Source organism: Macrobrachium rosenbergii, chromosome 47 (genome assembly GCF_040412425.1).
Source record: "Macrobrachium rosenbergii isolate ZJJX-2024 chromosome 47, ASM4041242v1, whole genome shotgun sequence".
In the NCBI taxonomy this organism is placed as follows: Eukaryota; Metazoa; Arthropoda; class Malacostraca; order Decapoda; family Palaemonidae; genus Macrobrachium; species Macrobrachium rosenbergii.
The window spans coordinates 20,984,117-20,993,123 of NC_089787.1; positions in this window are offsets into that span (position 1 = coordinate 20,984,117).

Here is a 9,007-nt window from a genome sequence, read left to right on the forward strand (position 1 = left end):
TTTTTTTTCGTTCTCTCCAGCACAAAGTAAATTACTCCGCAAGCAACTCTGATGATGACATAACGAAAATGAAACGTTTCTCCACTTATACTCTCTGTATAATGCAAAGATTCGTAACGTTTTTCAATGTATGCACCCCTTTGAAATCAGCAGTCAGTTCTCGCACCCCTGGGTTGCTTAAAAACAATAATAATTATTATTATTTTATTTTATTCATTTTGACTTTTTTGCAAAAATATAAAATGGGTATATAAGAATACATCCTGCTTTAATTATTCATAGGGCATCCTCGCACCCCTTAGGAACCAGCTTCGCACCCCTGGTTCAGAACCACTGGTCTAATGGCTTCGGCAAATTCACATAAACTGGCTAATTTACCGGCGTAAGCTTTAGGTTATAACTGCTTTTTTGTCTTCTTCATTTTTAATCTGATAAAGAGGGAGTGGGGGACTTCTTCAAGGCATATATAAGAAGCATTGCAATCCATTATCCTATACGATGGATAATTCACCGTTCTGGAAACGTCTCGACGGATATCGCAACTTGATCAGGAAGGTTTGGATTAAGAAAAAAAAATTAGTAAAAAATATTCAGAACCAGATATACGCTGATTCAGCGAACTGATAAGGGGAAATATTCTTAAACACCTGGAGATGGGATCCCAGCCAAGTGGTGTTGCTTTCAGGCATTCTTTGTAATGTTTCTCACTTCGTTAAACATTCTTTTCATCGTAATGTTTCTCGTGTTATGAAGATTGGTTTTTTTCTTTTTAATGTTTCTCTTGTAAGTAAACTTATTCTTGTCTTTGCAATATTTTTCTTTTGATTAAACATTCACTTTAAAGCAAGAATGAAGAAAGAGCCAGTTAAGGGATGAAAGGGGTTGCAGCTGAGCCGAGGGACTTTTTTTGTTTGGACCCCTGGATTCAACCTAACAAAGCAAGACGGTATAAATGTCAGTGAATTTTAGGCCTCATTGTTTACTTAAATTTTTTTTTCAATAACTAGAATTTTGAATCATAAACACATAAGCAGTTCCACATAGACCAGTCGTAAACTGGATGCGGGTTTGATTTTGCTGAGGTCATCAGAATTACTTCATATTCTTGCATTTGGATCTAAGGCTTAGTAGTGGCAAGCTTAATCAAAATGTGTGAAGATTTCGAGAAGTTAAGACGGCATTGTGGTCATTACAATTACATACTGATGAGGGAAAAAGTGACCAGTAAATTGTGTGTGTATATATATATATATATATATATATATATATATATATATATATATATATATATATATATATATATTATATATATATATATATATATATATATATATATATATATATATATATGTGTGTGTGTGTGTGTACATACATACATACATACATATATATATATATACACTATATATATATAATTTACTAGTAATTTTAATTTACTAGTAATTTTTACCAAATAACAATAATAACTTTTGGATAAGCTTGTCACTATCAACTTTATATATATATATATATATATATATATATATATATATATATATATATATATATATATATATATATATATATATATATATATATATATATATAGAGAGAGAGAGAGAGAGAGAGAGAGAGAGAGAGAGAGAGAGAGAGAGAGAAGAGAGAGAAAACTTCGTGTTACCAACCAATGCCTGGTAATATACTACTTAACGATCTGTGTTGATAACACGCTTATCTTTATCTGTCTGAATTTAAGCAATAAACATAATTTGCTTTAAACAAAAGTACAGAGCCTTCATTACTCAGAAAACCTCCATTACTCTTCCACCATGAATTACGTCGTAGATCTGTATCTAAAAGTAGTATTTAGCCGTGACAGAGACCAATACATTAGGGGAATGATTAACACGAAACGACGCGTATTTCAAGGGGAATGTGCTCCGAGGTCACCTTTTCCTTGGCAGTGTCGTAACGTAAACAAAGATGCCTCGTAGACGCGTGTCATGATTTGTCTTCATTTTTAAACGGACGGTTTGAGTGATCGCGCCTGCGCATGCGAAATGATCGTATAAAAGGCTCTTCAATCCTTCAGCAAAAGTAATTTATAATATGTTGTTTTAATACAAACGGCATAGGTTCGATTCCTGGCCGGAGCAGATGTACTTTTTAGTTGTAATCCCTTTTTTGGGAGGAAGTTATTTCCAAAGCACTGCGAATTCAGTATTAAGGAGGGCTTGTGGCTGTACTATTTGGGATTTTATACTGCTCACACACACACACACACACACACAGAGAGAGAGAGAGAGAGAGAGAGAGAGAGAGAGAGAGAGAGAGAGAGAGAGAGAGAGAGAGAGAGCTATATTTTTCTTTTGTTATAAAGATTTGTCAGTATTCCTTTTTTTCATTTCTTATCTATGATGGGCAGTAGGTCAAAAACATCATGTTTATATTTTCATTCATCGCATCTCTTTGTCACAGCTTTGTCATTAGACTCTCAGGTTTGGCAAATAAATATCCACACACACATACATACACACACAAGCACGCACGCACACATTCATATACAAAAGCACCATCTCGTCCGTGTTTGCATTAAGTTCCATTTATTTACTCCCTGAAATTATTTGCTAGATGCACGTATTGATTCCCTAAACTTTTTTATTATTTGTTGGGGGGAGACACTACGCACTCTATTTATGCTTCGGAGCTGTGTATAACCGATTTTCCACGCTCGTATACCATTTGAAGGGCCCATGACCAATGGCCAATCATTTCTCTCCATGATAGACTGCTACGACCTGTAATTATTGTGCCTCTCTCTCTCTTTCTCTCCCTCCCTCTTCCTCTTTTTAGCTCGGCCGGACACATTCCTTTTAGAACCAAGCCGCCACCACAGAGGTTTCAGGAAGCTCGATTTTCAAAGACTAACAACCGAGTAACAGCAGCTTTGACGGGGGAAGGATTCGTCTCGCTTGCTACGTGATGACAGGTCTTTGGTCAGGGTTGAATGGAGGCTATTAGCCACGTCTGCCGATAGATGGCTCGGCGTGATGGTCAGCTGGCACTGGATGGAGTGAAAGGAATCACAAATTGACTGCGAATTCTGAGGCTTCCTGAATCTGCTTAGATATAATGAAAGTCATCAAAAGTCATCACAAATTGACTGCAAGTTCTGTGGCTCTCTGGCTCTGCTGAGATAGAATGAGAGTCATCAAAAGTCATTACAAATTGACTACAAGTTCTGTGGCTCTCTGAATCTGCTTAGATATAATGAAAGTCATCAAAAGTCATCACAAATTGACTGCTAGTTCTGTGGCTCTCTGGTTCTGCTAAGATAGAATGAGAGTCATCAAAAGTCGTCACAAATTAACTGCAAGTTCTGAGGCTTTCTGGCTCCGCTTAGCTAGAATAAAAGTCATCAAAACTCATCACAAATTGACTGCAAGTTCCGAGGCTTTCTGCTTCTGCTTAGGTAGACTGGAAGTCATCACCAATTGACTGCAAACTCTAAGGCTTTCTGCCTGTGCCTAGAGAGACGGAAAGTCATCACGAATTTCCTGCAAATTCTGAGGCTTTCTGCCCCTACTTAGATAGAATAAAAGTCATCACAAATTGACCGCAAACTCCAATGCTTTCTACCCCTGCTTCGGTAAACTGGAAGTCATCACGAACTGCCTGCAAATTCTGATTCTAACACAACCAAAAGCTGCCAACAAAAATTGTCCACTTTAAGATCCATTCAAGAATAGGACCAGACACGTCGAAGACGCCGAGGATTCACAGCCATAAACTTGATATATCCTTAAGGAGGTTCCAAAGTGGACCACACACACTCCTTGGAGGCGAAACAGGTAAAGGGCTGGATAATTGGATCTACCCCAAACAAGCGTTTGAGGCTGCATTGCTTTGGGTGGCTCTCATTGTGGAGGGTAATGTGGTCAGGGATCAATTAAGATTTAGGGGGAAAAAGGGCTCTGTCATGCTATACCGCCATTTTCGAAAATGCTCGTTTCAGTATGTGGTAGTAACTCATGTTACTTCGGGATGAGCTGCAACTATTAAGCCTCTTACCACTTCTACTATTACCACTACGAGAATTATGATAGTTTACCTGCATTATATAGATGCATTCTCTCTTCCTTTATTGGTAATATCAGTCTTCTGCTGCTGTTATTATTAATATTACTTTTATGATAGTTACGTTGGCTCCTCTCTGGCCTATTGTTTATATAAGTAATATTTGTTATATGGGTTGAGGATTTTTTTTAATTATCTATTTTCCAAAAACCTTGCTGTGAATTTCTACTGTTTTTGAATGACAGTTTTTTTGTTTATGTGTGTGTGTGTTTTTTTAACTTCGTAAAATGCAACGTATTAGTTACATATCTGAATGTGTATGAAATTCCTAAATTGGTTTTTTCATAATTTGATTGTTTCTGCTAGTTAATTTTTACAAGGGGACACAACCCATCCCTACCAACCGTTACCCAACCCCTTCTCTTTCCTAACCCAATCCCGGTACGACCCTAATCATTGCGACGCCAGATACCCAAAGAGAAAATAAACAAAAATCCTAATTTCCCCTGTTAATCGTAAGTTCTATCATAGACAAATACTGCCCAATTCCTCTCTTCCCGTCTGCGCCTTTCCCTTTGGAGTGGCCCTTCGTCTGTGGCCCTACGTCTGCCGAGGGACCTCAACACTCCACGCGAGCCGTAACGATGCAAATCACCTCCCGGGATTCCATAAAACACGTTTTACGGATTACGGAGCCTTACGGAACCTTACGGAGCCTCGGGTGTATCAACCCTTCTCCCTCGAAGTGGGCAATTACATTTCATTCATCATCCTAATTATACAATTAAGGATTCGAGGGACGTCGGGTCGGGTCGTTTTCTCCTCTCTCTCTCTCTCTCTCTCTCTCTCTCTCTCTCTCTCTCTCTCAGAGTAAAGTTCGTGGGATCATCAACTGACGAGGAACCGCTCTGCTCCTAATTTCTTTGTTTCTGCTTTTGTGCAGAGAGAGAGAGAGAGAGAGAGAGAGAGAGAGAGAGAGAGAGAGAGAGAGAGTTTGTACTTCCTGCATATGCGTAGACATCTCAATTTGAATTTGCAAGGGGCTTATTCATTTTTTTTTCCAATCTGTTTCTTCGTTACCAGGATTGAGCAAAAGGTCCCATGTGGATTTAAACGAAAATTTGACAGGAGGTGGGCCTCGTCATTGCCAACAAGTAGGTCGATTTCGAGGGACATCAGGATTTGGAAAAGGGACTTTAATGGGGGTTAGGGATTGCGGGTTGGGGACTGGGTAAGTTTGCAGTCTCTTAAATCTTTGTTGCTACCTTTGCAAACAAAGCTGGGGACACTTGTGCTTATGCCTTGTTTTGTTTGTTTGTTTTAAAACAAAAAATTAAAAATCCCTTGTATAATGACCAATCAGGGCCACATATATATATATATATATATATATATATATATATATATATATATATATATATATATATATATATATATAAAAGATAATCACCTAAATTTTTTAAATCGCCCACCAAATCGAAAGTTGTGTTCACATTAGAAAACTAAACTGCCTATCGGATGTTTTTCTTATACAACAGATTAACGAGTCTGGAACATGAAGTCAATATTTAGCCTCATTTACAGGAATAATTTTCCTATTATAATGCATCTGAGTGTTTTCCTTAAAACGCTAAATGATTCTTTTTATAAAATATCTCAGGTTTCCCCTTGAATTTATAATGATCCTTGAAGAGCATTTTGGAGAGAGAGAGAGAGAGAGAGAGAGAGAGAGAGAGAGAGAGAGAGAGAGAGAGAGAGAGAGAGAGAGAGAGAGAAGGAATTCTTGATACAGGACCAGAAAAAATTCTGCAATCCATTTGCTACAATCATCAACATCTCCAGAGAGAGAGAAGGAATTCTTGATATAGGACCAGAAAAAAAGCAATCCATATGCTACCATCATCATCATCTTTAACGTCAAGAGAGAGAGAGAGAGAGAGAGAGAGAGAGAGAGAGAGAGAGAGAGAGAGAGAGAGAGAGAGAGAGAGAGAAACTACTACTACTGTACCCTCTCACCGTAAGATCCCGGGGCCATCAATAACACGATACCAGATGAGCTGGAGTCATGAAACCATTTTTCCAATTAGGTCATGGGTACTTAACGTCCATCGAGTGCCCCCAACCTTCCATTGGGCCCTGCCTGTCACTATCATCAGCCAGCGAGCCCCGGGGCCCAGTGTACTTAATATAATATAGTAATGACGGGTCTTCGAGAGCCATACCGTCTCCCAAATGGAGTATTTAATCAGAAGGCGATTCTCGAAGAATGTCGAAGCCAAACTGATCTCTTTGGGATATTGCGTATAATTCCTCGTTATTCTGCTCCTTCTCTATAATCATCTTCATCTCTTCTGCTTCTTCTCCTCTTTTTTTCTGTGTTCGGGTGATCGATGGATGTCGTTTTTCTTCTGTTTTTTTATCCTTTCTTTTTGTTTTGTTTATCGATTGGCTTTCGTGTATGTTGCGCTGGTGAACTTGCTTCGTTTGTCCACCTCTTTTCGTTGTCAGTCTCTTTTGATTGCTGATAAATCGGTTATTTCCGTATTTCTAGGCATTTGAATGAGTCATTCTTATTCTTTATATTCGTAGATTAAGCTGAGAATGTTTATCAACCTAAAACAATTCTTATCCACTTTCATTCCATCACCTGCCATGGCCAGAAAGGTGTAAAGAGAGAGAGAGAGAGAGAGAGAGAGAGAGAGAGAGAGAGAGAGAGAGAGAGAGAGAGAGAGAGAGAGAGAGTAGGCTTCCAGTCGAAGTTTGAATGCAGTTAGTTAAAACTAAAATGATTCGTCCTTCCAGCCCAGGATTAAGAAAATGTCTCACCCTCAACAAACCAGGAAATGAGATACATTATTCCAGGAACCTGGAATAATGTTTCTGATTTCCACTCCGTGGAAAACAACAACATTTAGATAATGTTTCTCATTTGCCCTCAACCACAGAAAACCAAAAACATTCAGTTAATGTTGTTTATTTTTCCCACCAGAAAAACAAAAATATTTGATCAGTGTTTCTCATTTTCGCCACTAGAGACAACCATAAACATTCAATTAATGTTTCTATTTTTTCCCCATTAGAAAAAAATAAAAAACGTTCTGTTAATGCTTCTCATTTTCCCCAACTGGAAAAAACAAGAAAATTAAGGTGATTATATTTATGTTTATAATTTTCCCCAAAAGAAAAAAACAAAAAACATTCGGTTAATCTTCCTCATTTTTGCCCACCAGAAAAAAAAAAAAAAAAGTTTCAGTTAATGTTTCTCAGTTTTGCCCAATAGTAAAAACTAAAAACATTAAGGTAATATTTATCATTTTCTCATAAGATACAACAAAAAAAAAAAAAAACGTTCAGTTAATGTTTCTCATTTTTGCCCACCCGAGAAAAACCAAAACCATTCGATCTCCGGAGCCCTGCTTGATAGAGACATCGCTTGTAAATAAGCCGATCACCGGCGGTGTTGCTTTTGTGGAGGAACTTGAGGTCAAACACTAAATTTCTACATTGTAGGATTACAATAATCGACAAGGATTCCCTGACGCTGCATTATGGCTTACCAGGCCCTCTCCTGGACCCCCTCCGGAGGACGCCCGCATCTAGATCCCCCACACAACCCCGTGGGGTACCCTCCATGCCCCGCCGAAGGGGTCAAACGTAGCAAAAGGGCCTCCGAAATTCGTGATGAAGGCTTCCTCAACACTGGTCATTTGTGCCGGTGCGGACAATTTCGAATTAGACTCACTTTTCCAGCCATAAGGCAAAAATGAGAGAGAGAGAGAGAGAGAGAGAGAGAGAGAGAGAGAGAGAGAGAGAGAGAGAGAGAGAGAGAGAGAAGTTCGGATAAAGTGATACCTTCAACGTCGCACCTTGTGACTTGCTAGTCATTTTTACTAAACGGATTACACTTAATCCCAGGGTGAAAACAGTGCCTTTAAGGGGATTTCCAAAGAGGATTTTTTATCTATTACTCTGAACCAGATATAATCTGAAGGCCCCCTAGATCCTACCGTCCCAAAATGTATCGCAGATTGATCGGATCAGGATCGAATCCTGTTTGTGATCGGCTGAATCTCCCATATCCTCAGGTTTGTCGTGGTCGGGGAAAGTCAAAATTGGTGATGTATCTGGTTTTAATTTCGGCCCTTTGGCGTAATAATCCTGTTTTTTTTTAAACATATATTACCTTGGGTATGCCCTCTTTCATCCCATTTTCGTTTTGGGCATTTTCGTGGGCATTTTGTAATACCCCGTCTATACGGTATTAACTCGATTGATGCGACTATGGGTCGCAAGAAGACTTTTACGCAAAAGATAATTTGAAAAAAATCATTGAAAACTCTTGATTTTAATAAGTAGGAATTATCATATATATACTGTATATATATATATATATATATATATATATATATATATATATATATATATATATATATATATATATATATATATATATATATATATATATATAATTTGCAAAATGATTTCATACACCTTCATTTATGAAAGACATACAATGCCAGTTAAAACCGTTTTCATACCCAGTCCATCTAAAATAATGTTGCTGACCATAGTCCGAAAAACCATTTCACTCTCCTTAAATCCTACCTTCTCGTTCTTCTCCTATTCTCTCTCTCTCTTTCTCTCTGCAATCCTTCCTCCCCCCCCATCCTTCGTTATCCCTGTCAATAGTTACCAGTCAAATTGGCCTTTTAAGATCTGTTGTTAGATCGTCCGCCGAGATACGAGAGTCGTATAGGCGGGTGATGCAGTGGCTCATTTATCATGGGAGCAAATGGCAAGAGTCAGATGTTTATCTGGGCGCGTTCTCTACATCACTTTTGCTCCGGGGTGACGACTTTTAACTGTGCGCTCTGCGGAGAGGAGATAAATTCCCGCATAGAAGAAGAGTTAATCTTTGTTATTATTATTATTATTATTATTATTATTATTA